This window comes from Rhinopithecus roxellana, chromosome 6, assembly GCF_007565055.1.
Source record: "Rhinopithecus roxellana isolate Shanxi Qingling chromosome 6, ASM756505v1, whole genome shotgun sequence".
In the NCBI taxonomy this organism is placed as follows: domain Eukaryota; kingdom Metazoa; phylum Chordata; class Mammalia; order Primates; family Cercopithecidae; genus Rhinopithecus; species Rhinopithecus roxellana.
The window spans coordinates 65,343,214-65,360,260 of NC_044554.1; the positions used below are offsets into that span (position 1 = coordinate 65,343,214).

The 17,047-nt window shown below is 39.6% G+C and overlaps 1 protein-coding gene across 1 annotated transcript in view; it reads right to left on the reverse strand.

The window, feature by feature from the left end:
- The window catches only part of SND1 (staphylococcal nuclease and tudor domain containing 1), a 447,074-nt gene that overhangs the window by 202,906 nt on the left and 227,121 nt on the right, over positions 1–17,047 (reverse strand). The gene's annotated exons all lie outside the window — the stretch shown is intronic.

A 17,047-nucleotide genomic window follows, 5' to 3' on the forward strand; every position in this document is an offset into this window, starting at 1 on the left:
AAGAAAAAAGCAAATCAAGATGGGGAACAAAGCAAGTAAAAAGCATAAAATCTGAGATGACCAGTTTTGGTGCAATACTCCATGGGAGCTACAAAAAATCTCAGGTTAGACTCTAATGCAAAGTAATGCTCAAATGCAACAAATCTTTTTTTTTTTTTTTTTTTTTTTTGCCAGAATAAGAAAATTGCTCGCACTTGGGAATGAGAGATGTCATTCTATGTGGCCTGCATATACTAACTAGAGAAAGATGAATGGGAAATGATATGCAGACACTTAATGATATATATTTGAATGGTTCCTCCCCAATCTGGAAAGGGAACTCTGTTATGAACAATCAAACTGCAAAAACAAATTTTCAAAAATTAAGTATAATTAACTATAGCAAATACTGGAAAACAAGAGGCATGATATTATTGAGGGAGAATGGTGGTTATGTCTTTCTTTGTGTCTGTCATAATTATACCAAAGGCCCTACTCAAACCATCTGGTTTGCTGCCCTTTAGGGAGAGGCTATGGTAAGCAATAGGCTACTGTGCCATATGCTATGACTGAGTATTGTTTGAAAATGTGGTTAACTCCTAACACACCGGTCATTCTTAGAAAGTCATACCGTGGGGATGCTGGGAGCTGAACCAACCAGTATCTGTGCATGTTTACGCAATTTAATGGCTCTGTTTGTCAAAACCCAGCAGAACATGCTTTTTTTTTAAAAAGAAGAAAAAAAATAAATGTGTTGGTACAGCAAGGAGGAAAAGATGCGGTGGCTGATTATCTTCTCATTATATGCCCCTCTGATGTCTGTTTATCTACTGCCAGCACGGTATTAATATCTCCAAACCGCCACGGAATTAGCACTTCTCAAAATCCACTCCCACAAAGAGGCTGCTTTGCTGGTCACCCTGTCTCCTGAGTCACTGCATAAGCGTGCTGGCAAATGCTGTCATTATCACAGAGTTGTGTTTGGCAGCAGGGCAAAGGCAACAGCCTCAAATCAGCAGATGTAGATGTTGATACATGGTGAGGATTTAACTAAGGTTGTCACCAAGGGGCCCTAGCAGGGAACAACAGAGGCTCTACCCATCAAAGAGCTAGTAAGAAGGCTGGGGAATGGCATGGGGGACAACTCCACTTTTGATAGTTTGAGATGTCCTGTTTTAAATGCCAAGAGAACAAAGAAATACTTGTTACTGCATTTTGAATTACTGAGCATTGACATTTTACAGTCAATACATGGGGTTTGGAGGAGAAAGTGGGAATGGCAGAGCAGGGAAGGAAAAATTCACAAAACAAGCTTTGATATAAAAAGAAAGACAACACAAATGTTTAATGATCCACCCCAGTTAATTCTGCTCAAATCAATTCACAGAATTACTGAGTACCTGCCTGGCCAGGAAAAACCAAGGGCACTTTCTCTACTTTTCCTTGTCCCTGCCCTCTTTAGCCTATCAGCAAATGTCTACAAACCAGTTAAGACCTGCCATATGGAGTTCCTGAGGCCTTAGATTCCCAAATCACTCCACACCCTGCCCACTAACTTTCTTCTCTCTTTCCTTTAAAGCTCAGCATCTAAGCCATGTTCTCTTAGCTTCTTATCCCCTAATTATAGATTTCTCCTGGAGGAACAGTTGTGATGCTGGTGCTTAGCGGTAATGAGAGTAAAAATACATGAAATGATAACAACCATCATTATTGGATATTTACTACGTGCCATGCATATGAGAATCACATGTGTTCTCTTCTTGGTGGGTTCCCCATGTGATACATCATCACAGTATATGGCAATTATTCATTCATTGTTTATCTTCCTTGGTGAGTGATAAACTTTGTGAGGGCAGGGGTCATGCTTTTCTTGCTCTATATCCCAGTTCCAAGCACAGTAGTTTGCACAAAGTATAGGGTAGACTGGTTTGGTGTGTCAGAGCCCCATAGGAAGGTAAGGATGATCACTCACACAAGGTATCAGAGTCCAAGCTGGGTACAAACATCTACAGGGAAGGTGACTCCATAGCCAGGCATTAAAGACTGAGTGTCCACTTGGGAGTGGTGACATCAGTGTTACAAGATTGGTTACACTAAGCAATATCAATCCTACCAGTGAAAGTACTAAGGATAAACCAGGTTTCTCACTGTCAGAGTAGGTATTTACAAATACGGAAAGGAAGAAAACTAGAATGAACCCTGTAGTGGTGGACTGGGATTTTAGGTATTGTGTGAACTCATGGTACGTTGGTTCAGGTTCTACAAGAAGCACGTGCCAAGAAGGATTAGATGTGCAAGAGATTAATTGGAGAAAACTCATCTCAAGGAAGGTGGGAAGGAAACCCCAGGAGGCCTGGGAAGAGCTATCAGACTGCAGTGCAGGTCAAACCCCTGTGCAGATGGGAGAGAATGAAGGAAGGTTAGACAGGGAACATCTGAGCTATGGGCCTGTTCCAAAGAGTTTCGTCAACGCTTGATAAGAAGTCAAAATTGTCCATCAGAGGAACCCTATGTCCCTCAGCAATAGGCCTGCCTTAGTATCTCTGCTGCACTCCGCTATTGGCTGGGAGCAGCTGGTGGGAAGCATAGCCTTGGCTGAAGTAGCAGTGATTGATTTCAAAGCACAGCAGCTGGGCTGTCAGTCTATTATGCTTCCTGCAGTTGGAGATCCAGGAGGCACATTTTCATGACTGCCACACATGGTTTTCAATAGATATAGATAGGTTTAGAAATAAACATATAAAAATAAATATAGATGGAAATGTGGGCTCCTTAGATAAATGGCTAATTTCAGATCTGGGGAAGACAGTACAAGATAAGCCTGGAACATGTTGTACTAGAAAACAGAGAAGTGCTCAAAAAAAGACAGGAGACATGTCCAAAGGACACAGAAGTCCTGGCTCCTACTGGCCAAACTGGGAACAATTTGAGTGTCAAAGAACAGTAGTAGTGGGTTATAACTGTTTGAATAAAATGAGATTCCATGAATTCATTCTAATACAAACAAATAAAGGAATAACTTGGGAGTTTAATGAGAGGTGAAAACTATGTAGTTCAAAGTGTCTCCTCACAAAATATCTATTAATTACAAAGAGTAAAATAGTACCTTTACAGTGGAGAAGCCTGGTAGACACCACCCAAATCAAAAGATCAAGATTACCATCATCAATAAATGACAAATCAGTGCCTAACTTTATGGTCATGAAGAAACATCACACAAACCAAAATAACTGACCTGTACTCTTCAAAAGTGTCAAGGCCATAATGGTCAAAGAAAGAATGACGAACTATTCCAGACTAAAGTGACATGACCTCTAAATGCAACACCTGATTCTGAACTAGATCGTTTTCTTGAAGTATTGCATTAGAACAGTTGGCAAAATTTGAGTAGGTTTGTGGATTACATGGTAGCAATGTGTTAATATCCGAGTTCTAATTTTTTTTGAGTATTCAGGAAAATGTCCTGCCTCACAGAAAATGCACAATAAATTATCTAAGGAGAGGTACAATAGATCGGCCAGTTGCTCTTAAATAGCTGAAAGGTATGCTCTTTGTACAGTTATGTGCAATTTTTCTATAGCTTAAGTGGTTTCAAAATTAACACAAACACACATTGTGAAGTAAACTGGAAAGTTTTAGACAATTATTAATTGTCAATATATTGTTACTTCCAATATTGGTAGAGGTGGGAAGGCAGGCAAAAATATGATCAAACAATTAAGGCCTACTACAATTGAAATTTTACCCCCTAGGATTCCTGTTCTCTTGTATGGGTATGGAACACATTTTCTCCATGTTGGCATAATAATGGACCCTACGGTTTTACTACTATCTTTTTTTTTTTTTTTTTTTTTTTTTTTGAGACGGAGTCTCGCTCTGTCGCCCGGGCTGGAGTGCAGTGGCCGGTTCTCAGATCACTGCAAGCTCCGCCTCCCGGGTTTACGCCATTCTCCCGTCTCAGCCTCCGAGTAGCTGGGACTACAGGCGCCCGCCACCTCGCCTGGCTAGTTTTTTGTATTTTTTAGTAGAGACGGGGTTTCACTGTGTTAGCCAGGATGGTCTCGATCTCCTGACCTCGTGATCCGCCCGTCTCGGCCTCCCAAAGTGCTGGGATTACAGGCTTGAGCCACCGCGCCCGGCCATCAAGTTTTCTGTAATACTACTATCTTATAGTGGCTAAGTTTGAGCTTATATTACAACCTACTTGCTGCGGAAATTAACCAGAGGGGAAGATGTCAACTGCTCGTCTATCTTTTGAGCAAGCCTGCCTGTGAATCCCATGTCACTTGTGTTTGTTTATATCAGGAACCACCTGATCATGCCTAATGGAAACTGTTGACTTTCAATAGAACCCTAAACATCTCTTTTAGTTTGGAGAAGCATTTCAGTCCTAGCACTAATTCTCTTTGTGTTTCCAGCTGATATGGAGAGTGATGGCTTACTGTTAGACTTCCAAGGCTGTTAGGTCCCTTTTTAGATGCTGATTGTGAATTATCCATTCAGGCCAGACATGTATAATTGGAATAGAATTACTGATACACTCAAGAAAGCAGGATTTATAAATTTGTCTAAAGTAGCATAATGTCACGGCACACAATTTAATGTTCTCTTTTCTTACTGGGCAACTGATCAACTCAGTAGTGTCAGGTTCTGAGCCATCTTTAGCCAGGAGAAAATCTCCTGACCTTTCATTAGGAGCCTAAAGAAATGAATGAGACAGTCAAGTACATGGATCTAGGCTAATTCCACTTTCTCTCCCTCCCTTTCATTCTCTTTTTAAATTGAAGTCCCAGATAATTGAAAGGAGGAAGACAAAAGCTGGGAAAGCATGCAGAAAGTTATCGTCCTTGATTACATGCTGGGAAAACTTGGCTAGGAAAATAATGTTCCAGTGCTATATTTCCAAAATAATTAGATTTCTCTCCTCTCCTCTCCCCTCCCCTCTCTTTTCTCCTCCATCCCTCCCTCCCTCCCTCCCTCCCTTCCTGCCTTCCTCTCCTATGGGGCTCTGACACCCCAAGCCAGACTACCCCTCTGAGCACATATGCCTTTGATCTGCCTTAATTGCTTTTTCTTTTTTAATATATATAAAAGGGACGGGGTCAAGCCCTGTCACTCAGGCTACAGTGCAGTGGTATGATCATAGTTACTACAGCCTCAAACTCCTGGGCTTAAGGGATCTTACCCCAGCCTCCAAGTAGCTAGGACTACAGACACATGCCACCATGCTTGGCTCATTTTTGAACTTTTACTGTAGAGACAGAGTCTTGCTATATTGCCCAGGACGGTTGAGAACTCCTGGGCCCAAGTGATCCTCTCACCTTGGCCTCCCAAAGTGCTGAGATTACAGGCATGAGCCACTGCATCCAGCTTCTGCCCCAACTGCTTTAAGTTGAATTGTTTTGGCTGTTGTGGTGGCTCACGTCTATAATCCTAATACTTTGGGAGGGCAAGGCAGGAGGATCTCTTGAGTCCAGGAGATCAAGGCTGCAGTGAGCCGTGGTCACAACACTGCACTTCAGACTGGGTGACAGAGACTGTCTTAAAAAAAAAAAAAAAAAAATTGTTTCCATTCGACACCAAACACCAACCACTGCTAACTTTCCAGAGAGTCAAACCATGAAGAGGCAGAGGGAGCTGGTGAGATCTCTAGAAAGGGGACTTAAGACAATTGCATTTCTGTTGGAAAGAAGCTATCTTAGTCAAATAGGAAATTCCAGAAAGAGTCCCTCCCTGCGCTGTGGGAGACGGTGGGTAGCTGGGTGAGGCAGACAAAATTAGAGAACTCTCGGCATGTCAAAATGTCACCCTGTGGGGTATCACGTTCTGGGCCTCAACAGTATCACGAGAGTGGGTACAGGGAATAACACTATTATACCCACACACACACCCTCCCCTTCATTCTCCAGCTGAAAAGGATGCAGATAACTCAGTGGCTGTGTTTCATAGATTTTTATCTAGCTCTTTGAAAACATTTTTCACTTAAAAACTATCTACATTTTATCAGTCTCTGAGGTGTCCACAGAGATCAGAAAAGCCGAACATTTTCCTTAAGGTAAACACATGTGGGCACATATTCAGAATAAAGTAAACCCATAAAGAAGTGAGCCTGCAATATATTTTAGTCACAGGTAAAGGAAAGAAATGAAATACAATTAATAGGGTAGTATATCCATAATACGTAGTCCCTCCTTATCCGCAAGAAATATATGCTTCAAGACCCCTCTAAGTAAATGCCTGAAACTGCATATAGTACTGAACTCTGTATTTTTCTCCTATACATACATATCTATAATAAAGTTTAACCTACAATTTAGCACAGTAAGAGATTAACAACAATAGCTACTAATAAAATAGAACAATTATAACAATATGCAAGCATCCATAGCCAGTCGATCTAATTACTGAGATGGCTACTAAGAGACTAAGATGTGGGTAGTGTATACAACCTTGATACAGTGGAGAAAGCCTAGGCTGGAAGGTGAGATATCTATCTCATCACTGAATGGGGCTCCTCAGAAAGGCACACAATTTAAAACTTATAAGTTGTATATTTCTAGAATTTTCCATTTAATATTTTCAGACTGTGGTTGATCATAGGTAACTAGAATTGCAGGACTTCAAAGGGAACTACTACTTCATCGATAGTAGAAGCATATATCTCATGCAGATGCCTGCATGCATGCACACACACATATTTATTACATATTCTTTACGGTAACTTCAAGGCTCTGTGATAAAATTTTATAAACTAAGCACAAAAGGCACCTCATGGCTGTTTACTGTGAGACATCAGGCATGTATCCTAGGCCTCTGTCACACATGACCCTCAAAAACTCCAATGTCTTAATGCTGGAAAACTGCCCCTACTCCCTTTACACATTGACTATATTTTTCCCACAATTACAGACATTCTCAGAAGAGCTAGGATAGAGGTTTGAAGGTGACAGAGTTCCGATCCTGACTCCTAACATACCATGTGGCTGATCTCACTTATCGTCAGCTATGCAGGGGATGTTTTACCGTGGGGCTGATCTAGAAGGGAAGCTACAGGGTGCTGATATCTTTCTTTGCAACTAGGTTAGAAACGAGAAAGGAAGGTCACCACAGGATTCAACAGGGTAGAAAGCTCAGAAGACTGAAAAACTATTTTCTTCAGATTATTAGTTTCTTTGCTCATATATATGGAGGACGTGGGCTACCTACCCCAAAAGACAGTTAGCAAGTAGGAAAAATGCTCAATGGTGAACAGGCCCAAAGCAAGGCTCTCTTTAGATCTTCCCTACAAGTTCACACTAAGATGTCTAACATCCATGTTCTTTCAAGCAGGAACTTGATCATTTCAGACTTGAGACAGATTTGGCTTTTGTAAGCTGACAAAAGAAATCTCTAAAGGGTAAGGGCAAAAATTATAGTTGAGAGAGATCTAGAGACAATGAGCAATGTGCAAATATCTTTTATTAAGTTACTATTTTCCAACTAGGTCTCCAAGGAAAAAGTCATAGAAAGTAACAGGGAACTTCCAAAAGCTAGTGTGATGGCATCTTCAAGGAGTCACACCATACCCTTCCCACCCAGTGTTTTTTATTCTCCAGTCTCCACTGGTTCAATTCCTGTGAATCTGGATCATCGATATTTTTGTCCCCATTTTTGTTCTTCATATATATCTAGGAGGCACTTCTCACATAACCAAGCTGCATCCGTAGACAGGAGATTCTGTTTTGGAAGCCTAGATAATTGGAAACATTTGAGGTGGCACACATGCTTTATAGATTTACTAAATCTCTCTCCCACCTTCTTCACTATTTTTCACTTCCCCCTTAAACTTATGTAGTTCTAAAAATGACTGAAATTGATTTTTTAAATCCGTTTACACTGATTAACAATTTAAAGCCCATTCTCTGTTTAACAAGTCCTGCCACCAAGAAAACCACCAGAGAATCAAAACAGTGGCTAGAGACTTTCCCAGAATTCATAATATAGTCTGAAAACAGAGGAAAATACAAATCCTTCGACATCCTTAGCCAGGCTTTGGTAACTAGTGTGGAGTGACGAGAAAACCAAGGGTTGTCAAGAGCTGCAGCGTCTTGGGGCAGGGCATCCTTACTCCAGTCTGTGAGAGCCAATTGTCTATACCATTTGACAACTCACCAGCACAGCTGTGGTTATATGGCAACATAAAGGCATGACCCCAAAAAATCAGACTCATGAATGAGCAGGTATGGAACTTACAGCAAATAAAGCAAAAAGAATACTCTCCTAAACAAATCTCTCTAATAAGTTTCAGTTCATATTTAAGGATCATTCAGAGTATGTACAGGTCTGTGATTGTAAATACAACTGAGAGCTGAGAGCATTTTCTAGATACTGGAGATACAAAAATCAAGAACTCATGGGAACAATGACTCTGCATTAATGAATCCTAATCATTCTTCCTTATGAGAGGAGGAAGTGGAAAGAAAACAATGAAGATTGATATGTGGACTTAGTCCTATTTTAAGAACTCAAAAGGATGCATGGTTAGAATAAAACCAAAGGACACCCATAAACAACACTGGTAGAGATGCTTCATGAAAGAAACAAGGGAGGTAGAGAAGGGGAAAGAGAAGGAGAGAAAGAGGAGAAAAAAGTCATTCCATAAAATGAAGATATGACTGCTTTGTAGACAAATACACCCTTGAATCCCTACAGCACATGCCCATTGAAAGTTCATTATTAATAAGCAGCTTACATTTGAGCCCTGACAAACACCCCTCCAGCTTCAGAGGCCACATCTCACCAAGTACCAGTAGCTCCCTTCAGTTTGGGAAGAAAAGAAATAAAACCAAAGATATCTGGGGTTTTAAAAGTGGGTGATTGGCTGGTGAGCAGTAGCTCATGCCTGTAATCCTAGCACTTTGGGAAGCTGAGGTGGGCGGATCGCTTGAGCTCAGGAGTTCGAGACCAGCCTGAGCAATATGGCAAAACCTCATCTCTTATAAATAAATAATAAATAAGAAGGGTGATAAAGAAATGTCACTTCATAATCCCCCAACCAGAAGAGCTACTGGTCTGCTCCAAGGTATCTCTGAGAAATAGCATGCCCATTACCTAATTTCCACTCATTCCCTTCCTACCTAGGTGAGCACCTACCTGAGATCTCCGGAAAGAACAACGAATGGGCAGAGGAAGATAAGATAGAAATATACATGGAAGCAGTAGATTTCAACAATCCACTTTATAAAGCTGGCGAGTAGAGAATGCAGTGTTAAAAATATGGGTCAAAGCAATTTAGAAAAAGAGAAGGAAGAAGGCATAACATCAAACAGTTATATCAAATAGTTATGCTTAGTAAATAGACAATTTTATTCTGCCCCCAGGATTTCTGCAGTACTGTAATCTTATTGCCACCTCTTATTTGATAGTTTCATTTATTCAGCAATATCATGGTTATGGCTTTATAAGACAAGTAAAACTAGTATTTGACTCCGCTATGCCAGCTCCTCTCTGAATACCACTGCACTTCCATGTCAGCAAAATATCTAGGGAAGTCAGGACACGATGAATGTTGGCTGAAGTATGTAGGGCATATTAAATATAAGTGGAAATAAAACAATGTCCATCGTCAAATATCTAATGTTTTCCCTGATCTTCAATCATCACAGTAAGAGAAGAAAAACAAGAAAAAAAACAAACAAACCTGTTTAATAGCAAGAAACTGCATAGACTTGTCTGAATCTCTTTAAATGACAGAATATGGGGTAATGTCCCCAAAGTGACACTCCTGCTATACAACAAACATACTTCTTTCCCAGAAGGAAACAAACAGATCCTTCAAAAACAATAAGATTAGATCAATCAAATACTGGATTAAGCTTGAAGAAAGTAAACTACATGCACTTCCAATCCAACTAAACTGGTCCACTCACTGCTAAATATGCCATGCATTCACATTTTCAACTATCTGCAGGACATGTGAATTTGTATGATTCATCACTGTGTAAAACTCAGCATTTCAAAAATAAAACTCACTTCCCTAGATAAAAGCGTTTTTGAATCTTACCAAATCAGCTCCTCCTCCCAACAGCCCTATCTGGAGGACCATCATACTCTCAGCACCTAGGCCTGACATCTCTCTCATTCCTGTATAAAATTTCTGAACTCAAACCTACAGTGTTTCTCCCATGAACATTTTCTTTTTTATTCTCTCTCTCTACCCCAGTTGAGACTCCTACTGCCTCTCACATGGACTACTACAACCTCCCCTACCTGGTCTCCTGGCAATGCTGACCAATTCCAAATACTGTCAGCTGAATCTTCTTAAAGGATTAGGTTGGCAAGTAATCCTCATCCTTAAACACACCACAACCACCACAGAAAACTTTTTTAGAAATTTTCTAATACGAAGACAATCATTAGCATCATATCTGAATGATGACAATGAAGGGGGAAGGAGCAAAGGACAAAGAGAAGAAGGCAGGATGGAGGGCTGGGAGACAGAGAGGGGCAAAGGGGAGCAGGAAAAGGAAATGGATAGGGGAGGGGAGGAAGACTAAAGTTTACCAAGCACTAGTCTAAACGCTGTACATTTATTAACTCATTTGATCTTCACAAAATTCTGATGAGATAGGGACTATTATTATTCCCTATTTTACAAATGAGAAAACCTGAAGCACAGAAAGGTTACAAAGCTTCTAAGTGAAAAAGAACCAAGAAGGAGGCACACACAGGCTGGAGGTAGAAACATGGCGTTTCCGTGATAAAAAGGACATTGCCAATGACCTTGTCCAACCTATAATCTGAAAACATCTGATGACACAACTCTCATCCATTTTCACTCAAAATAATATTTCAGACTTAATGAATATCTACAGGATGTCCACCATGGAACAGGCATTTAAACACACATTAACCTAATCATTCTAGTAATACAGAATACAGAGGCAGTATATATTGCTTCCAAAGAAGAGAGAAACATTGCAGTCTTGCCACATGTAATCATTTTGTAAATGGCAGAGTCATGATTAGAAGCCAGGTTTTCTGATTTCAAATCCAGTTTTCTTTTGACTCGACAGTGCCACAATTACAGGGCAACAGTTATGAAAGGTATTCTACAATCTACCCTCATATACCTCTGACCCTATTCCGTTCAATCCCTTCCAACTTTCTGCTTTAGCCTGAACAGGCTATCCTTAGCCACCAACCAAACCTGGCATTCTCCCCATGTCAGTGCCTGTAGCTGCACCACTCATCTGGCACTCAGCTTTTACTGCTGTATATTATCTTTTTTGGGTACATATTTTGTCTTCCCAACTAGATCATATTCCCTACAGATCCAAGAAGAGCAAAACACTTAGTAGGCACTCAATAAATATTTATTGGCTAGCTGATTGATTTTACTCACTGAGTTCCTAGGAGGTTCTGTGGGCTGCTGGATGAAAACAAAGTAATAACTGACTGAGTCATAGAATTTTTGAGCAAAAAGACTCCATAGAGATAAACTAATCCAAATGCCTTCATATCCAGATGAAGACAGAGCCAGAGCGAAACCAAGGAAATTTTTAAATGAGTTGTTGTCTAAAAGAAAAACAGAGTGACACCAGCACAATGGGCATCTAAGAGCCTTGATTCTTAGCCCGTTTCCCTTTATGATACTGCTGTGCTTCTATAATTCTATAAAATAGAAATAAGTATACTGTGCACATGAATTATCTAGGTTGCCCTTCATACATTAAAAATTTATTAGCATATTAAAAATAATCTATCCACATACTGTAAATTTGAACACTCTAGTACTAATATGTTAGCTAAATTATATATTAAATATTTAATTACAATAATTTGCAGGCCTTCTGGGGATTCAGAGGATTTTTTTGAGGGGTATGGGAGAAATGATTCGAAAATGTCTGATGACCTCTTCTTTTCTCTCAAGATATATTCCAACTTAATGTAGAAATGTTTATTGTAGATCTAGGTATGTTTCCTTCATTCCTTATTTTTTTTTCTGCTCCTCTATCCTTTGAGAAACAAAATTTCACAAGAAAGATCAGTATGGGGAGTGTGAATAGAGGTATCAAAAAACATCCTCAGCTTCTCTCAGTCAGTGACAGCGGGAGTAGGAATTAAGAGTTTGTGTAGTCACTCAGGGGACTTTTCTCTATTCCACCACTGTCCTAGACTCCAGACTCGTCAGTAACCACAAAGGGTCCTGATACAAAAAATGATTATAGTCATTTCAAACTTTTGTGTATAATAAGGTCTTTCAATATGTGTTGGAAAGCCAACTTTCACATGTTAAACAATGGATGTAACAGTCAACTGTCATCTCTCTTTTAACATATCACACTGTTGTACTCTTAATTGGATGCAATGCTAAGCTGTACACCACAGAAGATGAAAATCATCAGATGACTACCCTGTCCCTGTCCCTGGCAGGTGGGGCAGAGAGACACGTGAGAGAGGCTCTGCCTATTAAATGTTTCTGCGTGGAGACTAATACAACGAAGAGGTAACAGTCAGAATTCATTTACAGTGGTATCCTGCCCCTGTGACACCATAAGGGAGGGTGTCCTTGCCAGACTGCTCCTAACTAAAGACAACAATTCTGCAACTGGCTTCTTGGCCCTTTGCAGCAGCCCTGTTCCCCATCTCTTTTCCAAGCCTGATGCTCCAGTGAGTTATATCAGCTCTTCATAATGTCCCATACATCTTCCTTTTGTTTAGAATAGTCAGAGTTGTTGCTGTTTCTTGCAACCAGAAGGATCTTAGCAGTACATTATGAGGTTTGATTTCAAGAGTTAAATAATAAAAAGTACAGTGGGGTGTGGTGGCATGTGCCTGTAGTCCCAGCTACTTGGGAAGCTGAGGTGGGAAGAACAGTTGAGTCTAGGGGTTCAAGGAAGCAATGTGTTATAATCACGCCTAAGAATGGCCACTGCACTCCAGTCTGGGCAACATAGCCTGTCTCTAAAACAAAACAAAACAAAAATAAATGGTCCCTAAGCATGAGTTGCACAGGTCATGCCTTCCTCTAAACTAGGAAACACGGGAGCCCAGGCCCAGGGTGAGAGGTAGGTGACACAGGCTTCAAGAAGTCTTGAATGCCCAGGTAAGGACATACAACAGGATTTCCTTTCCCCGGGCTTGCGTGTATTACCCAATTCCCATTCCAGCTGCAGTGTCTAAGGCAGATGGTTGGGCAAATCCCACTCTAATTACAGAGTCCAGGAAAGGTGGCTGGGTAGTGCTTAATCTTTAATCTTCTGCTTAGGTACTTAGGATAGAGTAAGAGGGAAGGATTCTGTCTTGCTCTGTCACCTCACCACTAGCTGAGTAGGAACTTAATGACATGTTTTCTACTTGAACACATAAATTTCTGTGAGGTTCCCTAACCCACCTGAAACCCAACAGTTAAAAAGGAGAAAGGCAAGAGAATACTGGTGATGAAGTGAAGGTGGCTTCGAGGATACTGCCACTGGGTGAAGAATAAAAGCAAGTTTAGAAATATCCGTGAACGGCCTATTAAACGGTGGAATATATAAGAGATGAGTATCTTAAAATAAAGAACATATCAATCTCTGGTTTTCACAAAGATACTACTATATTCCAGCAAAGAGAACAATTTAGGTGCTCTTAAGAATTAATGAACAAGGTAAATGTGAGGTAGGTCTGTTGTTGGTCAAAGATATATTCGCCTAGTTATTTTCTTTACATTTCTAACCAAATATGATGCCCCAACTACATTCATTTTCCTAATAGAAAAAAAAATTGATCACAGACAGTAAACTTCTTACCAGTTAAAATAATTTCACATCTGCAGGTACCAAAAACATATTCAGCTTTTAGCTTAGCTTATTAGGTTTGTTTTCTAAAGCTTACAAAAGAGGAAACCAACATTCTAAAAAAGACAGTTCACCGCATGGCAGAGTTGTGTGTGTGTATGTGTTTTAAAGAAGGTCTAATTAATGTAAGATATTGTGTCATATCAACATTTTAATAGGAAAAAAAATCCTCACCTAAATTTTAAAAAATAGGTGAAGAGGGAGAAGAGCACAGCAAAACAAATGTATATGGCCAAACAGAAATGTTGGGAATAAACACTGATCAATTAATTCTCTATCATCCATACCAACAAAAGAAAGAAGTTACACATAGCATTGGTATTTATTCTTCAATACCGAAAGTCATGTAATCTTATGCTCTTCCTTCAGCCCTTTCAGGCCAGAGAGCAATTCTGAGCCTATTTCACAAAAGCGTACGTGGCACAGAGCAGGAATATAGAGCAGAGGATCTGGGCTTTAACTTAAGCTCTCTCTATAGCTGTTTCACCTCACATAAATGTGCTAAGCCTGTGCCAGTTTCCATACCTTATTATAAAATGAGATGCTAGATCTAAATGCTCTACAAAATAGCTTCTAGCTCAGACATATTATAATGAATTTTCTTTTTGAGACAGGGTCTCGCTTCGTTGCCCAGGCTGGAGTATGTGGCACAATCCTAGCTCACCACAGCCTTGAACTTCCGCGCTCAAGCAATCCTCCTGCTTCAGCCTCCTGATGAATTAGACTACAGGCGTGCACCACCACACCTGGCTAATCTTTTTATTTTTTTGTAGAGATGGGGTGTCACTATGCTGCCCAGGTTGGTCTCAAACTCCTGACCTCAAGCAATCTTCCTGCCTCGGTCTCCCAAAGTGTTGGGATTACAGGTTTGAGCCCCTCCTCCCAGCCTATAATTTAATTTTTAACATGAACTAGGATCTACTTATTAATAGTCATGACGTGCATGTTCAATATAGATTCAAACTTCTATCCATATCTTTATAATGACACACGATGATAATATTTGAGGCCAATAAGATTGTATATCATTTCAATGAGCATTAAGCATACCTTACACATTTCTAGTTGTGGAGCACTATGGCAGCAGGAGGAATTTCATTATTTTCAGTGATAAGATACAGTTTTCTGCATCTTATCATTGAAAATAATGAAAAACCAAACACTCATCTTCACATTTACACACAGTCATGCACTGCATAATGATGTTTTGGTCAATGATGGAGCACATATATGCATATGGATCCCATAAGATTATAATGGAGCTAAAAAACCTGCTATGGCCTAGAGACTGCATAGTCATAGCCTGCAGCACAATGCATTACTCAAACGTTTGCGGTGATGCTGGTAAAAACAAACCTACTGCACTATGAATCCTATAAAAGCATAGCCCATACAATTATGTACAGGCAGTAATGGTAATGGATAACAATAATAAATGAGTATGTTAATGGTGCATGTATTTACTACCATATTTATTACTGTTATTTTAGAGTGCACACCTTCAACTTAAAGAAATTAACTGTAAAACAGCCTCAGGTAGGTCCTTCAGGGGTTATCCAGAAGAAGGTATTGTCATCATAGGAGATGACAGCCCCATCTACATTATTGCCCCTGAAAACCTTCCAGTGGGACAAGATGCAGAGGTAGAAGACAGTGATATGGATTATCCTGACTGTGTAGGTCTAGTCTAATGTGTATGTTTGTGTCTTAGTTTTCAACAAAGGAGTTTTAAAAAGTAAAATAAATTTTAAAAATAGAAAAAAGTTTACAGAATAATGATATAAAAATATTTTTGTAGCTGTCTGATGTTTGTGTTTTAAGCTAAGTGTTATTACAAAGGAGTCAACCTTTTTTTTAAATTAAGCATTATAAAATAAAAGTTATAGTAATCTAAGGTTTACTATTGAAAATGAAAACTTTTTGAAATCAATTTAATGTAGCCTAAGTGTATAGTTTATAAAGTCTACAGTAGTGTACAGTAACGTCCTAGGCCTTCACATTCTTTTCCTATTTCATCAATGATTCACCCAAAGCAACTTCCAGTCCTGCAAGCTCCATTCACAGTAAGTACCTTTTATACTCTAATTTTACTGTACCTTTTCTATGTTTAGATGTTTACATATACAAATACATGCATTGTGTTATATAACTGCCTATAGTATTCAGTATAGCAACATGATGTACAGTTTTTAGTATAGGAAAAACAGGCTATACCATACAGCGTCTGTGTGTAGTAGATGGCTATACCATCAGGGTTCGTGTGAGTACACTCCATGATGTTCAAACAATGACAACTGCCTAAGGACACATTTCTCAGAAGGTATCTCAATTGTTAAGTAATGCATGGCTGTAGCTTGTTAAGTAGTATATTGGCCTATCAAGCTTATACTAGAAAAAGATAAGTAGCAGCAACATGTCAATAAAACCATTATGAGCTGTTTCTTGAGTGGTATGAGCTTGACAATATACTAAGGATCATAGGAGATTATTGCACAGTAAGTATTAAAAAGGCAGATAGACTTGGTGACTACTACAGTCCTCTCACCAAAAAATTATTACTGAAAGAATCTTGACTGTAATTCCTTCTTCATTTTATAGGTGGCTAAACTGAGATCCAGGGATAGTAAGTAGTATTTAGTGACGGGCAGGGGCTAGAACTCAGGTCTCAAGTCATAAAACAGGCATCCTTCCACCATGACAGCCTGTCTCCTACATTCAATACACAGATTAGAAGTCAACCAGAACAAACTACGTAAGGAGTGACTTACACAGATCTCAAGGGCATTATGCTAAATTTAAAAAGCCCATCTCACAGAATCACATATTATGATTCCATTTATGTAATGTTCATGTGAAATGACAAAACTATAGAGATGGAAAACAGTTGTCAGAGGGATGATGGGAAGGAAAAGGGGTAGAAGGGGTGGCACTAGGGAGACCTTTGTGATTACTGAATAATTTTCTACCTTCATTGGGATGGATGTGAATCGACAGTTGATAAAATGGCATAGAACTATACAAAGACGCTATATCAATGTCAACTTCCTGGTTTTGATATTGTGCTATAATTATATGAGATCTAACCACTGGTGGAAACTGGGTGAAAGGTACATGGGATACACCTCTCTCTACTACCCTTGCCACTTCTGTGAATCTATAATTACTTCCAAAAAAAAGTCAATGGGATTTTAACTTACTAAAAGGAGAGAAGAAAAGCACTAATGACTCTAAACTCCATTCTCACCTAG